Here is a 20,767-nt window from a genome sequence, read left to right as displayed (position 1 = left end):
TATCAGTGAAGTTTCAAAACATATCAACATGCACATTTATTTTGATACAGCTTCTATTTTCTGTGCATTTGTGTTAGTAAAAAGCAATGCTAGGTATTGTATCTTGAATTATGACACTGTCTTGGTGCAGATGTAGGTATTGTGTTATCTTTCATGTGGAAGTATACTTAATGTTTTACGTCTGATTCCACAGGAAACTGTTACAACAGGCTGGGCAAGGTACATCAGGAAACATCACCAGCACGCATGGTATCCAAGCCAACTCTTGGTTATATTTTCTATTAGGATACAGCGGTTCCAAAGATTGTGCTAGATGTTCCAAAGACAAAGGACATAGCCAGCCATTCCCCAGAGCCTTGGGCTGTGTCTCTGCCCCATGTCCGCAGGATGGGGCTGCCTTGCAGAGGGCAGAGGAAGGAAGCCAAAGGGGACACTGGGCTGCAAGGTGGCTCGGGGACAATGCTGACATCCCGTGAATGCAGTGGCCACGACCAGACTGTGAATCACAAGTACTGCCAAGGGGCTTCTGAAGGGCTCCACAGCACTCTGAGGAACCGGCCACTCCTCCCAGCTGGTCATCAGCAGACTTGCTAAGGGGGATTTGGCATGGGAATTGATGGTTTTCATTCAGTATATATTAAAATCAACAAATAAATAAAATATATTTATTATATTAATCCAGATGAAATTAATTCCAGGTAAAAAGTGAATTTTATGTTTTTAAGTGAGGGAGAGGTCAGAGAATAGTCTATTCAGAGTAAGATGAGAAAGTGATACCCAAGCAAAATGTATACAAAGATTCCCATGGGAGAGCTGGGAAAACAGTTTCTTTACTGGATTCACTAATAGAAAGCAGTGAGCAATTCAATAGATTTAACCTTCCCTAGCAGAAAGGGTAGATCCATACATGCTCAGCCTTGGCAACAGACAATTGTTATTATTTCTCAACCAAAAGTTCAGAACTTTCATCTGACTGCTGTTACACACTTTGCAGTGCTTCCAGTGTACTCCAAAATACATTCTAAGAATTTGCAAAGTACATTGTGAGAATGTACAAAATACAAAGTATGAAGCAAAACTGCATTGCAGCAAATGTATAAAGGCTGCTAGCCATTCACTATGTCAAAAGACTGAAAATCGTGTACCAAAACCTATCCACCCAGGGAAGAGCTAAGTCTCTACATGAAAAAAAAGCTACAGAAGAAACATCTGGTATTACCTTAAGCTTGTGTGATGTGAACTTTTTTTCATTGTTTGGTAATGCTTCAGTTTTCTAATTGACGTCTCAGATTTAAGACATTGCACCTAGCTGAAAAGAACTTGAGACAAAGCTATGTCTCCTCTGTGGGATTAAGATCTTTTTTACGTCACCATTTTTACAGAAGGTATAAATCTGTTGATACAGATAGTGCTCTTACTGCTAAATTTAAAAAATCATGAAGACTACATGGTGCCTACCAGATTTTCTTTTTAATAAACTATTAATTTACACGTCACTCAGCAATCCTTAATTTAGGTCTAGAGCAGCATAGCCACTTTACTTTTTTTAACCTAACTGCTTTTGCACACTAAGCCAAGTCAGCAGCTGGACTTTTTTATTTGCCAGATAAGACCTTTTAACTCAGACACCTGAAAAAGAGATTTCAGTTAAAATCCACTATCAGCTACTTTTTCCTATTGATTTTTTTATTGCTAAAGATCTTATAGGTATTCTGCATCACCCTGGGGAATTGGGGAAGAACTGGTCACTTCATCAGAGCTGAAAACAAATGATAGAGCAAAAATTATTTGTGCTCACTCTTCTATAGGAATCTTAGAAAGTAATTCAACAGTGCTCTCATTAATACTTTTGGAACAATGCGTACCCTATAACAGTACAATATTTCTTATGATAATTCCTGATATTTAGGCAGAAGAGAGAGGTGTAAAGATTCATCTATTTCATTCCTATTAAGTGAGTATATGAAAGCCAAATCATAACAAATTATGGTGCCAGCAATGCCTTTATATATATATATATATATATATAGGCATATATATATATATATATATATATATATATATATGTGTATACATACACACACTTATAAACTGCACAGAACTACAAAAGTAATGATTTTTTCTAAAGGCACAAAATCTTTCCAATTACTATAATAAGATGAACATCTATTATGGGACTCTCAAAAACTGGACATAGACATAAAAACTGAATCAGCTTCTATGGGTACTATTCCAACCAATAACTTTAACTGTTAAATAAATGGAATAAGTTTAACACAAAGAATTTGTGATTTTGTAGGTTGTCATCTTGAATAGCATATTATTCAAATTAAACAAATAGTGAAAGTTTATAACTCATTTTTTGAGTAATTGAAATGTTTTATTCATAAATACAGTCCTATGTACTTTCAAATATAAAGGGAGCATCTATATAAAATTGACTCAGCATGGGAATTTTGAATGTAAATACATTGTATTGCCTCCAAAATTCTCTGATGGTTTAGATAAGGAATTCTGTCAAACACATGAATTTATAAACAGTTCAATTTATATTTTATTGTTAGGGAGCAAGATTATTTTCACACAAAGCAATCTGGATTTCTGCTTCAAAGACTTCAACTACAAAAGTCACAGTATTGGTAAAACCAGTGAAACTCCTTGTATCTTTTCTATATACTAAATCAGTGGTCCAAGAAACCAAAGTAGTTCAAGTTTATACTCTTTCAGATTTCTATTTAACTGATAGCCATTTGAAGTAATTCAAAGACAGAGTCATTTTGCTAGTAGTACCACAACATTTCTTGCCAAGAGAAAACCTGCAATGTCAAACATTTTCTTTATTGCTCTAAGCTTCCAGTATCTCCTGAATCAACAGTAGTATCTGTGTGAGCTCAATAGTCTGGATCACATTTGACTGGATCCTATTTGACCTTGTTGATCTGTATTTCCCTAGAAGTCTCGTAAACCTTAGCAAACACTAACCACACTTGAATGGAGCCCACATAGATACAAATCTCTAATTTGGAGAACAAAAGATAATATTAAATGGTAATTAAGGTCCTTTTGATAAGGTTCCTAGTAGGAAAACCTGAAACTCAGTATATATGTTTCCTTTATGGGACATATTGAAGACAACTTAAGCTATAGACCCTAACAAATAGGATATCAATGTTTGTGACATTAACATTTCTCATGGTGACCCTTTGAGACCTACACCTGAGTGCTGCTGTAGGTTCTGATACACCTGATCTGACATTGCTGTGAAATTCTTCCAGATAAATGAAGGATGATATGTCTATTTTTACTATCTTTGAATCTGTGATTTTGAAGTTTAAGAGATACTGGAAGTACTCTGTTAGTGGAGGTGCTTGATACCAGGAGGGGTTGGAGGGGGAAGAAGAGAAATATCTTATCATTCTAAGTCAAAGACAGGACGAGAGGATACTGGGACACTTAAAAATTGAAGGTATGGATTAGGGAGGTGAATGAGGATCTCAGCTGGAACATATATACAAACTCTGGCACCCCAAAAATCGCCAAGTTATGTGCTGCCACTTTAAAGTTACCTTACACGCAGAAGTTGTGGTAGTTTTTAAAATCTTCATACCGCTTCAACAGTGAGCATGTTTGTTTTGTTGTTTTTGTGGTTTTTTTCTGCAAGTCATTATTTCAGCTTCAGCAGCAAAAAAGGCCCAAACACATCCATTCTTCCTATTTTGGTGATGATATCACCACCATTCATTTGGCTATGAGTCCTTTTGTTTGTCTGTTTAGTAACCAAAAATTCCTTAATTATCTCCCATTATGTATTGGCCATACCGAAAGCTTCCTATATCCACGTGATCAGTTGGATATAACATAGTTTGGCAGTGCAGAAAGCAGATCTTCCAGTGTGTTGAAGTAATTGAAACAGGGATTTTCTTTAGTAAGGAAGAGGAGTAGTGCCTGGAGCAGTTATTTTTGCAATAACAGCAGAGAACTTTAGTGAGAATAAAGGTACATGTCTATCTTCATGACACACAATATGGGCTACTGACTCATCAAGCTGCTTCTCATTTGTCTAGTTAGATTCTCATGCTTTCATTTTTATGCTCCTTGCAATTAAGCATTATGTTCTTATCACATTAAAAACTTTTTTTTGAAGGGAAAAAATCCTACTCACCTACTCAAACCCCCACATGCTTCTCAGAGGAGGAAAAAACACACCTATTCAGTCATTGACTGGTACAGTGGTGCATGTTTCAAAATGTTAGTTTTACTATCTTCCAGATTTCTATTTATATGCATGCAGCTTTTTGTAAACTAGAAATGTTTCCAATATGTTGTTGGAGGGGTGTGTGTGGATTTATTGATTTATTTTTCACTTGTAAGCAAAGTTTGCCTATTTATAAAACATGAGCCATGCCACTTGAAAATATCTCACAGAAAATGCTCACCTTGAGGACAGCCAACTAGTACTTCAGTGAAATTAAATGCTGTGACTAATGCCAGCAATTACCCTCCTTTATTAATAGCTATAAAGGGCCTGTTTGTTTCCATGTTGGTGCTTACAAAATTGATCTGTTTTAGTGAGTGCTGAAGTGCAGATTTATAGATATTTCTCTCAGTACTGGAGCAGGAGATCAGCAGACACAGATCTGCTCAGAGAAAAGTTAAATGGCGTTTTTTTGTAAGTACAAATTTATGACACAGAACTGTCAACCAGGACAGGCTGCAATGAGGATTTCTGAGAGTCTGATCACTGCATTAACTAGACCAGAGTACAACATCATCAGTACAAGACCATCCCCTCAATACCTGATTTAGCTGAAACTACTTGAAGATTAAACCAAAGGACCACACATGAAATCCCACAACTTAATGTTTTATGGATGGAGAGTAATGTTTTATAAGTTGAAAAAGAGCTGAGTAAAAGAGAGAGAGCAACAGTTACACTGTATTTACAACCATGTTTTTCACTTAATTCTAATGTCACACCCCAGGAAATTAAAGGAAAATTCTAACTTTCATTTAAAATTCAAGTTTCAGCAGAGACATTAGGAAGGTATTGTACTAATACCAAAGTAATGAAGAAGATGTTAGTATGTTCCCCTTTTATTTTTTGGCTTGTGCTAAAGCTGAGTACTATTCCAGTCACCTTTTACTTTCAGAAGATTTAATTAGCATAACTAACTTTAATTTTACGTTGATTAAAGTGCCTCAAAGGAATTCTGTTAAGGTAGCATGCTTAAGGTTCAGATTCTATATGCAAATAAAACAGATACAGTTAAAAGCCTTGTGATTTGTACTCCTTATTGTAACAGAATGCAGTCTTGGAAGGCAAATCTATCCAGTAACAGATTTCAATCTGACCTGACAGCAAACTTACAAATGTTCCTGGAGTAATTTTTCATTTTAAAAGAAAGTAATGCATTTAGCTAAAAGTATGAACTGCAGCAAAGTTTGTGCTTCAGAGATCTAAGCATATTTTCAACGCATTTATTCTGTTATGAATATATATCTGAATTTGTATTACAGCACTGCTTACATGTCTAACTGCAAACACTCCACTATTGCATGAGATACAGCCCTGGCTGTGACAAAAGCACTTTAACAGTGCAGGAAATGCCAATTTATGTCCAGTACACAAAGATTGCTCTCAGGTCATATGGACTGTGGAGTGCTGTACAGTCAACCTTGAACTCATATTCTTGGTTTCTGTCCAACATACTCATGCTCTTCAAACACAGATCTATTTCTGGTATTCACAGTGCCTGATGTACGTTTCACTACTTTCTGCCACAGGTTTATGTATTCTTTAGGAAAGTGGAGCTAGGGACTGGTGAAACTTGAAGCCATTTCCTCTTGTCCTTTGCTTGTTACCTGGAAGAAGAGACTGACACTCCCCTCACCACAACACCTGTTTGGGCAGTTCGAGAGAACAGTAATGTTCTTCCTGAGCCTCTGTTTCTCCAGGCCAAACACCCCCAGCTCCCTCAGCTGCTCCTCATCAGACCTGTGCTCCAGACCCTTCCCCAGCTCTGCTGCCCTGCTCTGCACTCACTCCAGCCCCTCAGTGCCTTTCCTGCAGTGAGAGGCCCCAAACTGGACACAGGATTTGAGGTGTGGCCTCACCAGTGCCGAGCACAGGGGGACAATCCCTGCCCTGGTCCTGCTGCCACACTATTGCTGATCCAGGCCAGGTGCCATTGGCCTCCCTGGCCCCCTGGGCACACCTGGATCATGTCCAGCTGCTGCTGACCAACATCCCCAGGTGCTTTTTGCCAGGCACCTTTCCAGCCACTCTTCCCAAATCTGGGGCATTGCCTGGAGCTGTTGTGACCCAAGGGCAGGGCCCAGCACTTTTGAAGCTCGTGCAGTTTGCCTCAGCCCATCACTGCAGCCTGTCCAGATCCCTCTGTAGAGCCCTCACACTCTCCAGCAGGTCAGCACTCTGCCTAGCTTGGAATGCAAGGTGCTATCGATACCCTTGTCCAGATCTTCAATAAAGATATTGAGCAGGACTTCTCCAAACACCGAGCCCTGGGAAACACCACTGGTGATTGGCCACCAGCTGGATTTAATTCCACTCACCATCACTCTTTGAGCCTGGTCATGCAGCCACTGTGGCTTCTCTAACATAAGGACTGACTATTAAAATATGGAAGATTAGGTTTTTTTTTAATTTGTTGGTGCCTTTCAAATTATGATAACACCATAATGAGCCAATTAATTTTACTTTTACAGTACTTTTTTTTCTTTCAATCTGCTTTTCATCAAACGAAAATTAAGGAAAATTAAACCAGAGATGAAGCGTTGCCAATGTATAGAAGCCATGATTCTTCTAAAAGCATTATGAAAATACCTATAAAATAGCACATAAAAGTTGTTCTGAGCTTCTGCACACCTCAATGTAGTAAGTCATATTAGGAAAACAGTCACTGGATTAGAGTTTGCACAAACAATTTTGAGGCTAGTTGCAGCCTGAAAATAAAAATAAAAATAGAAATTGATGTTACAAATGTTGATAAGTGTAGTCAGTCACTGAAATGTCTGTTTTTAATAGACCCAGGTTTGAGCTACAGATATGTTATTAAGATAAGCAGACATTGTTAATAAATTTGAAACTTACAGTACTGTAATATAGAAAACCATTCACAGAATAAAAAGATTGATTTTAATCAGTGAATGAATGCATGGAAAAATACAGAATGTTTCATAACACTGAGTTGTTTGAATGTTTTACTCCCAGATGGTATTCATATATTCAGCCTCTCCATTCCTTTCAAGGTGAAAAACAAAAGTAAACAAAGAAGAAAACACACTTGTTTGCTCTCATTGAAACCATCTTGAATACTTTCAATATAATCGCTTCAAACCATGAACTTCTCCTCTTACTAAAATTAATTCTGTAACACAAGAAATATCAACTTTATCTAGGAAAACTAAGCTGTTTTCACCATTCTCTCCAAAAGAGTAAATCATGTCATTGATGCTACATTTTCACCATTATTGAAAGTAAATAGGAAAATATTTTATTTTAATTTATACATGAGGAAACTTGGAACTGAATGGCTTTGGTGACTCCAAGACATTTAGTAGTAGTTCAGATAGTTAAATTGATCCCAAGCATAGAATAGCTTTACTCTGTGTGTGTGAGTGCTCAGTAATTAATATAAAACCAATGTCTGTGCTGAGTATGAATCTATTTCTGCTGAAGAAATGGGCAGGTTAAGGCAGAGCAGGAGGAGAGGAGAGGAGAGGAGAGGAGAGGAGAGGAGAGGAGAGGAGAGGAGAGGAGAGGAGAGGAGAGGAGAGGAGAGGAGAGGAGAGGAGAGGAGAGGAGAGGAGAGGAGAGGAGAGGAGAGGAGAGGAGAGGAGAGGAGAGGAGAGGAGAGATTACTACAGTTTTCTTTCACTGACTATCAGAATTCTGGTCCATTAAAAGTGCGTTTAAAGACCCTATTTTCAGCTCCAAGAAGGCACCATAATTTCACCAGAGGGTGGTTGGGCCCTGGAACAGGCTCCCCAGGGAAGTGGTCTCAGAATCAAGCTTTCAGAGCTCAATAAGCAGTTGCATAATGCTCTCAGGCACATGATGTGGCTCTTGGGGCTGTCCTGTGCAGCAACAGAGTTGGACTTCAATGATCTTTGGGGGCTCCTTCTACCTCAGGACCTATTGTATTCTAAGGTTCTATGATTCTTTGAGCTTTGTTTTATTTGTGTTATTAATGTCTTCCTTCTTTGCACACACACTATCATATGTATAAGAACACTAAGGAAATTCAAATGCAGGAAAACCCCAGAAATTCTGTAACTTTCTCCATGATTAGTCATGGAGAAAGACAATATCTTGGTAATATTGTAATGTCATGACTTGCAGGCACCCACTAATTTTATAAGAGCAGCAGTGAGTCTGTTGTGCTGACTCACACTACTACAGAATCATGTCGGAACTCAGTAACTCACCATTTTACAAAGCAAGATACCCACTTCCCTGCTATAGGTGCCACAAGTGCCACTGCTTCATTCTGAGACCTGAAGACCTCTCATCATCACCTTGCATGAAACCTGAGCAGAAAAGCTGCAGCACCTCACTCAGCCTCATTGTCCTGTCAAATATGGAGCATCCAGAGCAGATTGCTGAGGAAATCCTTTCACTAGGGAACACGTAAACCTTTACAATTTTTAGGGGAAGGAAATTCTGCAGGTTCACTTCTGGGCATGGCATGACCATGGTGAAGTATAAATAGCAATCCTTCTTAGTCAAACACACAACCAAAATGCATCAGCAGTGAACACAGGAATATTGTGGTAATTTTACATGGCAAGCAACTAAACACCATACAGATCAGTCTTCCACAACAGGATGGAGCAGAGAACTGGAAAAAAGGTAAAACTCACAAGTTTAGATACAGAAAAATTAATAGAACAGAAAAGAAAGGGAAAGCAATAATAATGATAAAGCAATATAAAAAAAAATTGATGTACAATAAAATTACACGCCACCCTCTGACCAATGTCCAGCCAGTCAACTTCCCTGAGTTTTATTTTTCAGCACGATGTCATATGATGTGGAATATCATTTTGTCCAGCTGGGGTCAGCTGTCCTGGCTGCTTCTCATCCCAACTCCTTGTGTCCCATCCCAGCCTCCTTGCTGGTCAACTGGTGGAGAAGCTGAAAAGCCCTTGACTTAGTGTTAACATCGGTGTGTTATCAGCATTATTCTCATCCTAAGTCCCAAATACAGCACTGGAAGAGCTAACAGGTTGAAAATTAACTCTATCCTGGCCAAAACCAGCACACAATTGTCATGTTTTTATAGTGGATTGGGGTAGCAATTGGCATGCTATGATCTTTGACCTTCAGCAACCACACAGCTATGAAAAACTGAACAAGGTAGATAAATGTTTTAGTTTCCTCTATCTCCAGGACAGATATACCAAAAGTCCACTGGTACCCTTTTTGGTCCTTGAAATGCCTTCTCCTGCATTAGTCCATGCTAAGGACTCATGGAAATTGTGTTAGTTACAACGGGGTTCTTTTGCCATTCATTCCTCCTCATATTAGCGGGTTCATATTGGCCTCCAGAAGAGTTAGTTGTTGGGATTTCCCTGTCATTCCAGAAATACAGATGTGGTAGGAAGCAATTATTTACTATAAGGCACTAAAACATGCTGCCCAGAGAAGCAGAGGGAATTCCCTCCCCAGGAATGTTCAAGGGAAGGCTGGGCAGGTCTTTGAGTAACCTCGTCTATGTACCCCTGCCCATGGCAGGGGCGTTGGAACTAGATTATGTTTAGTGTAACATTTAAACCAAATCATTACATGATTGTGTGATTCTCTATTACACAGATTTCCTTATCTGCCCTCCTTCCTGTTTTCAGGAGTCCAAGTTGTTTACAGGTAGGCAAGAGCAACTTGCATTTGTTTTTAGGAATTCGTAATCTGCAGCACACAACTTGATATAGTGGGAGAGAAAATACTGGAGAGAGAAGAAAGGTTTAAAGTGAATTTGAATTTGGTTGGGCTCTGAAGCTGTTTTCCATATTGAGTTGGCTACATGGTCATGTTGCCAGCTCCCACTCTTGGTAGCCAGCCAGAGGAAGTACATGATCTGCAAATCCATTTTTGGGACATGGATACATCTACAGGTAGCATGGATGAATCTAAAGAAGAGTGCCTGCAGTGCCATTCTGGATCATCAGCAGTCAGACACTGCATTTCTGTCCCTCTGACCAGAACCTGTTTGGAAGAAAAAGGCAAGAAATCCATTGTCGCAGACATTTTTTCATAGAAATCCTTTCTTTCAGATTTGTGCATCTTCTGGGAAGCAGAGGCCCCAGAAGAGAATGTAAACAATTGTTATCAGCTGCTGTGAAATGCAACAGGATGCACCTGTGATTGGTTCATGTTCCATGTGTACAGTTGAGGGCCAATCACAGGAGCAAGCTCGGAAAAAATTCCCTGGATGCAGAACTTTGTTTTAGATTCTTTCTATTCTATTCTTAGCTTAGCAGCTCTGCAACTTCTCCTCTTATTCTTTTTAGTATAGTTATAATGTATTATATATCATATATCAATAAATCCAGCCTTCTGATCATCAAACAAGATTCTCGTCCTTCTCTCTCACCATGAAGATCTCCTCAGGTCGCTGTACTAATCCATTTCTTATTCTTCTGCTGGAATCACATCTGTTAATGACATTAAAGAGACTGTGGCCTTGATGCACTGCTGAGAGATGATTTTTTGTATTTTTACTTCTGTTTTGAACTTCTAATTGACCAAGTGTTCTGTCAAATGCTTAGATTACTATATACCTTTTATACATCTCACTTCTTCAATTAAGAAATTCTTAGTACTGCACAGATAATTAGTGTATTATTATTTATCAATGGAAGAAAAAGCAGCAATGCTTTTTAAATGCCTTTATATTTCTCTCCAATGAGGAACAAGAGATAAGGAATTATTTTGTCTATGACAGGAATACCATTCTGCCTTTTGAGTTTGCAAATGGAAATACTGTAAATTTGAAGGATGGCATTGTATTGAAACAATGTCTGTGCGGTCCATAAAAATACAGTGTTATCATTAAAAAAAATTAGGAAAATATCATTACTTTCTGTATTGCCAGCAGAGTAAGGCTTGCATTTTTAGCTAAGTCCACAATAGGTTCTAAAGGCTTTTTTCTATTAAAAATTGTACAATATATCACAGTACTCCTAGAAACCTAAGAATAGATATTTTATCACATTTTACTGAAATATGTCTTTTGCTTTTGTAGCAAGTTAGAACCCTTTATATTTTTATCTCATGATATCATAAAGATTAAAGAGAGGGGATATTTTATGAGATACCACATTTAATTTGGATTCCCAAACCAACATACTCACTGGTCTACACAGAACAGTACTTTTTTTCCTTAGTGATTGGCACACAAAGGATTTTCAAAGTACTTGTTGGGAGGAGAGCAGAATGGAAGTTATTTGCCTATTGGAAACATTGATTGTCTTTCTTATTTTCTCTGAATACGAGTTAAATAATTGTAATATTCCTTCAGACCTCACTAGTAGCTTCAGTTTGAAAGACTTGCAAAGTCATCAAAAGAGGTATGTATTTGTATAACATTTGCATATGAATTTATATATATATATATATATAAAATAATAAAATATATACACTGAAGATAAATTTAAACCCTTAAGAATCCAAGAACACTTGGAGTTTGATTGAATTTTTTATCAATTTCTTGACTAGACAGTGTGTGAAATTGAATAGAAAAAAGAAAGCATGAAATGTGTTCTAATACGATCTTTGCTTCACAAAATTTCTAATTACGTCTTGTAGTTTAATTATGGCATATGTCTGGATTTTTGTTCAGCCTTCTGTCTTCTAAAAGCTTCAAGAGTGCTTTAAAACAAACATACTAAATACCCCACTGAGATAATGAGATGAGCCATGGTGATAAACAGAAACTTCTGTTTCTTAATCAAAGACTTTGATAGTAAATATTATAAATAGATGCTGTACATTGCTTTCAAAGACTTTGATAGTAAATATTATAAATACATGTTACACATTGCTCTCATAATTGCTTTCAAAGTGTATGACTTTATGAAGTAAAGTTACATGTAGATAATCAAGATGCATAGCACTTATGGAGACAACCCTATTGTCTTATGTACATTCATTTGGTTTCATTTAAAAAAATAACAGCATAGGTTTTATACACACTTAGAAAGTGGTTGCTCATTTGGAGAGATCTGCTTTTGATTGAAACTGCTCAGGCAAAGCCAAAGATTAAATAAGCAAGTACATGGGAAGCCAGAAATTAGAAGCAATAAGTTGTGGCTTTTATTGACAATTTATGCTCAGCAGAGCTACGTGGATGAGAATCCCTGAGCTCAGATCTTGTGGTCTGCCTCAGAAAGTCTGGCAGCTGTTACGAATGGATTTGCAATTTTGGCCAAAAATTTCCCTAACAGAACAATTTTCTTCTGATTCACAGCAGCAACATTTAAAATATTTTCAAATGGAAGTTTCAAAACATTTAATTCCAGAAAGTGTCAAAATGTTTTATTTCAACATTTTCACTCTCAAAATTGACTACTGCAGTAGGATTTGGAGCTTTCTCCTTTCTTCATTCCTTCATTTTTTATTTTTTTTTATCCTTCCTTCCTTCCTTCCTTCCTTCCTTCCTTCCTTCCTTCCTTCCTTCCTTCCTTCCTTCCTTCCTTCCTTCCTTCCTTCCTTCCTTCCTTCCTTCCTTCCTTCCTTCCTTCCTTCCTTCCTTCCTTCCTTCCTTCCTTCCTTCCTTCCTTCCTTCCTTCCTTCCTCTCTCTCTCTCTTTTTATCTTTTTCTTTCTTTCTTTCTTTCTTAGGAAAGATTCCAAGATCTTAACTCTCAGCTGGCATCTAGAACTAAGGTCTGTAATCCTGGATAGAGTTCAGAGTTCCTGAATTTCAACTACACTAGCTCCAAATGAAATTTTGGCTGTTGTTTTGCACTGATAGAGCCAAATAATGGAAATCAACAGAGAGAACAAGTTAAAGAGGCTTAGGTGAATACCTTTCAGTACATCTTTGAGTATTTAAGAGAACTGGTACTGGAACTACTGCATATCAGCAGGTAGGACATATTAATAGAATTAAAATATGATTTTAGAATCTAAGATTCCATCCTTAAAATATAGTCTTGGTAGCTCAACTATGCTTTAAAAAATGCTTCAAATTTGATAGCATGCTTCCACAATCAAACCAAATAAAAATTGGAAGAGGGAGGATGTGGGAGAGGGAGGGAGAGTGGTCATGTCATTTTCATAGGGTTAGTGTTTTTTTTTTAATTTAAAGATTTTAAAAACCAGACTCATGACTTTAAGGGAATGACTCATGATTCCTGAATTACTTGAATCAGATATCATCATAATTTCTAGACAGATAGTTGTCTCAATAATGTTATGGAAGAAAAGGTTCAGGGAAACTTTCTACTTTTCATTTTCTCATATTTCTTACTTGCTTATATACAAACTGTAGAGAATTGGACTGTGAAACCAGGACAGTAGGAATTTATGCATTGATAATTTATGTATGGTTTATGGCTTTGGTTTACATAATTCTTTCTTTATTCAATAATAAATGCATAGTTGCTATAGAAACTGCTACAACATAGGATTTGGATTACTGCAAAGAGGCAGGGCATTCTTATAAACAAATAAACACAGAAGACACATAAATCAAATGCTAATCAGCATCACACATGCTCTTAAGACAATAAAGCTTGAGTTTGCCACTCTTTTGGAGGGTGTAGTGGGTTCAGAACACAGACTCCATCTCTGAACTGGCATCCTCAAATATGTTATTGAAAGGCATACCGAAATTACTTTATTTCCCAGTCCAAATGACTCTACTTCCAAATAACTGTGTTCAACATTTTGTTTTTAAGCACAGATGGTTCCCAAACAAGCTTTTTAACTCTCTAGATGGTTACTACAACATAAGGCTTCTTAGGAACCAATATTAAAGTACGAATATCTAAGAAGATACTGGAGCCATTAGCACTGCATTTAAACCTAAAGGAAAGAAATCTGTGTTAACTGTATGCATAGGACAGAAGGGACAAGTGAGTTTTATTTTATCTATTACTCTCATTTTCAGTTCCTTTTATATCTTGCTTGTCTATTTTTTCCTCTTTTTTCATTGCAAATTAAAAATAATTGCAGTTCTCCACCAACATGCACACACACCCCCATCTACTTCATAATCAGGTCTATTAAAATCCATCTCTGTTGCTATGTGAATTCTGTACACTTCCACTTTTCTCTATTTCTTTCTGCTGATTGACTTGCATATCACAAGATAGAAATAAAAAAAAATAAATTGATATTTAGAAAAAAAAATCCTGAGACCAGTTTAAATCTAATAAGTCAAGCACAATGGTGGCATTAAAAGGTATTTATTTTTATTTTTCCTACAATAGTTTGATTTGGATCGGACATTTAAAGGTCATCAAGTCAAACTCCCCTGCAATAAGAAATTACATCAGCTAGGTAAGGTTGCTCAGAATGCTGTTAAAGTTGGCCTTGAATGCTTTCAGGAATGGAGCATCTACCACCTTGTTTAGGTTAAAACCATTACCTCTCATCCTATTGCTAAAGACTCTATTAAAATATCTGTCCTCTTATTTTTTGCAAGCCCCTTTGAGGATTCAAAAGCCAAAATAAGGTCTCACTGGACCCTTCTCCCTTCCTGTTTGGGATTGTTCTCACCCAGGTGAAGAACCTTCACTCGGCCTTGTGGAATTTGATGAATTTTATATATTACTGACAAGTTCATTTTCAAATAAAAAAAATTTTGAAAAATTAAATATCAATTTTGTTGCAGTCAAAGCATTATTTTTTTGTTATTAAATATTTTACTTCTCAAATTAAAAATGTTGTTTGCTTCATGAAAAGAATTTCATCAGCAATAATTTAAATTTTCTAACTAAAGGAATATTTTGTGAAAAATTTCTGCTTGGGAAAAAAAATTAGCTCAGCATTTGCAATATAACTAAGAGAATATCTTATTTACATTTTTCCTATTATTCATCGAAGTGATTCAGTGTTACCAGGGAACAGCAGAAACAGTCCTTCTGCAGTAAACAGAAGCTAACACAGTTAATATTGTGAATTTCCTGCACTGAGGTAATTTTTGAGCAGAGTTTGCCAGGGTGCTAGCTCAGATTCTGATGGCACTGTGCAGCTCCTCGTTGTTTTACCATCCTGCAGAAAGGGCTTCAGCTCTGCACAACCTCCCTGCTTGTCATTTCCCCTCCCTCTGCTAGAGGTTGCTAATTAGGCACAGCTTTCCATAACTTTTTTCTGAAATGGTAACTTAAATACCTGGATCACTTTGATGCCCTGGGTAGGAAAACCCCACCCCGTGTGCAGATGTGCCGAGGGAGGTAGAAACAGACTTGATGATGTGAGGAAACAGCAGTAACCTCACAGCCTTTAATAATCCCAGCTAAAGAGTACATGCCACCTTTGGGCCAGGAGAAACATCCTCCAAGGAATGGCAGAGTGAAAATCCTCCGAAGAAAGAGTGGAAAGAGCATCTGTGGGGTTTTTGCCCTTGAATGTTGTGGGATTTTTGCAAGTTCTAATCTCTCTTACATGACAATACTTTTCCCCCTTCATTGCCTAATAAAATAGATAATACACCTTATATTTTTAGGTATGCAGACACATAGATTAATGAAGCAGGAAGTATATGTAAATTAATTATAGAATGTATACCCCTAAACATGGTTACACACTAACTGCACTGCAGTTAAATGTCTAAATCTAATAAGTTACATCAGGTCCTGTAAAGCTACCATCTAATTACTGTCAAATGTTTACTATAATTAAATTATATATGTCAAATAGAAAAAAAAAAGATGACATGAATCTGCTTTGCAACCAAATTAAATAGTTAGCATGGGGAAAAACACCAAGAGCCTGCAGTAACAAGAAACTTACAGTAGCTTTTTCTGTGGATGGAAAAGCCTCAGTAAATTTCACAATTGCCTACAAGTACATCAGGTATCTAAGGTATCACTTCAGAAAGGAGCAGAGGCCCCCATTTGTTATGATTTATTTTTCAGCTGATGCAGTTTTTCTACAGAGTGCAAAAAACCTTCCATTCTGAAAGGCAATATTTGTAACAGTGACCATTTTCTTAAACTACAGAGGCAGAATAATATCTCTAATTTTTGTTAGACAGGCAAAGAGTGTTTAGGAATAGATTTGATTTATGATCTTTCTCTAAAATGTGGTTTGTGTCAGAAAATTACAACTGTTCAAAGCTTGTATATCACTGCTTCAGGTGGTATTTTGGTGACTGGAGTGTAGAGTTCATGTTAAGCTGTCCAGATCTGCTGCAAACAGCACTCTCATAAGCACTTAATGCTCCATATACATTCCTGTGGCTTCAGTGTGGATGTATCCCTGTATCCCAGCTCTCTGGCAAAACGTGGGACACAGAACTTCTGCATTCAAAGACAGCAATGCAGACAGAGCTCTCCAATCACATGTAGCTCATGTTCTCTATCCCTGGCTATTTTACAACTTCTTCTAATGCATTTTTAATTTTTTTTTTTTAGGCTGAGCGCTGTCATATGCAGGACAAAAGAAAGAAGCTTTTATTTGTTTTTAACTGAAACTCTTTCTCTCCAAGGACTCCCTGTGAGGCATTTACTGTGTTTCTCCTATTCATTTGTACTATCCAAAGTGGAGATGAGGTTAATGATTGCTCGGGGTGGGTTGGCCTTGACCAGGGACCTAGTGACCACCAAGCTGCTCTGTCACCCCCTTTCTCTATAGAATCATAGAGCCTTCACCATTACTCAAGAAATTTGAATGCTGTTGTAAAACAGGGCTCCCTCAATTTCCCTGGGAACACTAAGGGAAGGAGACAGACTGATCCATGATTTCTTCCCCATAAACCTCTGCTTAGGGTTGTGGCAGTATGTTAGTGCATGTCTGAAACCCAGTTTATGACTCTGATGGTGTGTACAGAGCTAGATGATAACAGGTAATGCCATTAACATTTAGAAGAATGAAAATTCACTTATATTTACCACTTTGCTTGTTTCATGCTCACACATATTTGCATTTTCTCATACTTGTATGCCAGGATGTGGTAAAAGGGGAACTTTTGACAGGGGAAAAAATGTGAAAAATATAATAAATTCTTTGCTTACTTCAGTAATGCCATCACAGGAATGTTTAAAGTACTAAGCCTTACCATAAGGTTGTCATTTACAATGTCATGGATGCCAAAGTCCTTTAGTGCTCATCTCTTTGTCAGTGAAAAAATGCATAAGGCCAAAAGGCTGCTGAAAACACACTGAATTTTTTTTTTCAATTTATAGTCAAATCATATTAAATAGGAGCATTTTTCCAGGATGATTTGCAAATGAAAGAGGGCTAGGATCTTTATGTACGTACAAAGTATGGTATTAAGGGGAAAAAGAAAATCCTGAAAAAAAGGCCAACCCTGCTTTGGGATCACTATTACAGTTGTTCCTATGGTAACCAGTTATTTGTGCTGCATGCATCATCATATATATTTCAGGAACTAGAGTGCTAGAAAAAGGGGAGGGGAAAAGAGCATGTATTACACTAAATTAATTCCAAAGACAAACCCATGTTGGAATACTTGACCCTTTGATTCAAAGCAATGTATGATTTCACCCACTTGACACTTGGAAGTGTGGTTCTCAGAGAAAAAGGCTATGAAATATTGGCATATACTTACTCATCTGCTTCTCATTTTGTCCTGAATCATATCTCTAATTCATAGCTAAATAGCAGTTTCAGTCTTGTCTGAGCTGCACACCCAAGGTGCTGAGGGGAGGAAGTGTTTGGTTGCTTTCCAGACCACATATGTCCACAAGACCTTTAGCACTGGGAAAACACTGACAGACGTCTGAAGTAACTGGTTTTCACAAAAGGCAGCCCAAAAATGAGGTTAAATTACCTTTCAGTAAGGAGATGAGATCCACCTTCAATAGTGCTCAGTCTTTGGTATAGGTAAAATATGTTCCTCTCCAAGGTTTCTTCGTTAGTGCATTCAGGGTTTTGGTGTGAGGTCTTCAAATGCTAACCCTCCTGGGGAGATGCAAAGAGGTTCAACTGGTTCTCAGCACCTGGACTGAATAAACCAAGCTGGCAGCTATTGAAACATCCTTTCCAAATCCGATCTGTGAAAGACTTTAAACTCGAAAATTATCAAATTTTTTGTAGTTAATTAGAAAGAAGCTTTGGTATTTTACAAAGAAGTTTTTTTATCTGCACCTCCAAAATTATACTACCACAAATAAAATAACCAAATCCCAAAAGTTTTGAGATCCTATTCCCGCTAAAATATACTACAATTCAAATTAAAATCAAAGGGAAATAAGACTCCCTAAGAGATATTAGACTCCTAAATACTTTTTCACATCTGTTTTTCACTTTTACAAAACAGGAATTAAGTGGAATTTAGTACAACTTATTCAAAAGATCCAAGATCAGATTATAAACTTCTCTTCATATCTTGAGTTTGTCCCTCTGCCTGTGTATAAGTACTGAAAAAGTCAATCTATATTTCCTATATAGGCTAGTGTAAGTTTTAAAATGTGTCATTCTTATGCTGAATCATCTCAAGAAGCTCAGCCTGGTGAGCGCTGAAACTGTTGAACACATTCAGGCATCCTGTAAAAGGCAGCTGTGGTTGCTAATTTTTTCTAAAAGTGTGTCAAAATGCCACCATCAATCTTTTATGCAATACCTCAGAGAATTCGTCTGGAAGTATGGGCTCAGTTCAATCAAAAATCTATCAGTGATTCAACCCACATATCTCTCAAAAGCACCCTATCATCAATATATACCTTATAGTGAAGTTCTCTGAGCTGCGCCACTGCGTAAGGACAAATTTGATGTTACAGAGTATAAAGAGAGAGAGGAAAAGTGTTTCTTTTTCACTGCCTTCTCTGTGAGGAGGAAGTTCTGGCCTTTTTTTTCTAAAGCTCTGTCTATATTTCAATTATTTAGTCTCTGAGTAAAATGCAACCCTGAGAGCAGCAATTACAGTTAAAATTGCCCCCTCAAGGCTGAGTGCCTTTTGTGCTAGACCAAGAAATCATACCTTTTTCTCCCTTTTCTTTCTCAATAAATCTTAAATGGTTTTCAGCACAGTGTTATGGGATCATGTTGACAGTGAACACAAGTACCTCAGCATTCCACTAGGTTAATGCACTGCCTAAATTTGGCTAGTGAAGCATTGTCTCAAACTAGGAAATAAAATAGATATGTACATCTTGAAAACTTCTCTGAAGTGGTGAGAACTGAATTCTGTATTTTCTCCCTTGCTTGTGCATCCCATCAACAAACAATATGACAGGAGGCTTGAAATATGAAGCTAGTAACTGGGAGAGGGTCTGCAGTTAGAAGGGCAGGCTGAGAGGGTGGTACAGAAAAAAGGTGAGAACAGGGAAAAGTTTAGGGTCCAAGGTAGGAAGACTGAGAAGATGCAAAGATCTTTGAGGAAGATGCAAAGATGAGCTCTTCTGTGCCATCTGCAAGGTGGGGCATGGAGCTGAAGCTATTGCTGCCCTATAAGTTTTCTCATGAATTGCCAGTACCATTGGACATTGTTTTAACTCCTACTACATTGCAGCTGTTACATCTGACAGTCCTCAGTTTGTGACTCATGGGCAGGACCATCATTGCTGCTCTTCTTTATACAGTTTAAAGAATATGAGCTGTTGAAGGTCTCTTGCAAGATCTTTCAGCTTCTTAATTTTTGCTCTTCTCCCGTGGAAATTGTGACATCTTCTCTGAGCTGGACTCACATGATTTATCACCAAACAACCTTCAGACTTATCTAGGTCCTTGCACTAAGGAAGAAAAATCACAAAAAAACCCCATATTCTTTCTAATTCAACTGTTAATTTATTGTATAAAAAATTGTTCTGCAAATCATAACATCTCTAAGTTCCCTAGGATTTAAACTATGTACAATATGTATTATATTTTGAATTAGATTGCCTTCATGGTTTTAGTGTACCTCACTCCACATGTTCCTTTATAAACCAGTGTATTTATTCTCCAAAGCATCCATAATGTTCAATCTATTATTTTATATATTAGATATGTGAGTGATAGCAATTGACTAAAACTGAAAAATATTTAACATATCTTGTGAAGGTAAAATAATCAGGGAGTGTGAAAAAAGCCCAGCAATTATTATTAATTTTTGGTAAGGTTCAAAGAGCTGTAAAGTCTTAAGAGTGGGCTTTACAATCTTTTATATACATTTTGCTTCCATGGATATGGTAAAATTCTTTCTTAAATTCCTGTATAAAAAAAATCAGGTGAAGAAACTCAAGGGGTTACCTTTACACTATTTTCAGTCTCATATGTAGAATTTCTAATGTTTTTCTTGTATCCTTTATGGTTTTTTAATATATATAGGTATTTAATTGCTTAAATAAATGTTAAAGCCCACATTTCTGCAATAGTTTCTGTAAATTGCAATTTGAAAATATGCAATACCTTTTTAAAAGTAGGCACACTCCCCAGTTTCTGAAAAAATAACAATAAAAAAACACATGGTATTTTATAGCTAAAGACTGAGATGAGATGCTGAAGAGGAACCTGAATATTTTGCAAAGTTTCTTCTGATGTTCATGGAGCTGGAACACATTAGAAAGATTATAGCCCACTTACAACAGATGATTGTATGGCGTTTTTTTTGGAAAAAGCAAGTAACATCTTTGAA

Source organism: Melospiza georgiana, chromosome 2 (assembly GCF_028018845.1).
Source record: "Melospiza georgiana isolate bMelGeo1 chromosome 2, bMelGeo1.pri, whole genome shotgun sequence".
Classification (NCBI taxonomy): domain Eukaryota; kingdom Metazoa; phylum Chordata; class Aves; order Passeriformes; family Passerellidae; genus Melospiza; species Melospiza georgiana.
This window is presented reverse-complemented; position numbering follows the sequence as displayed.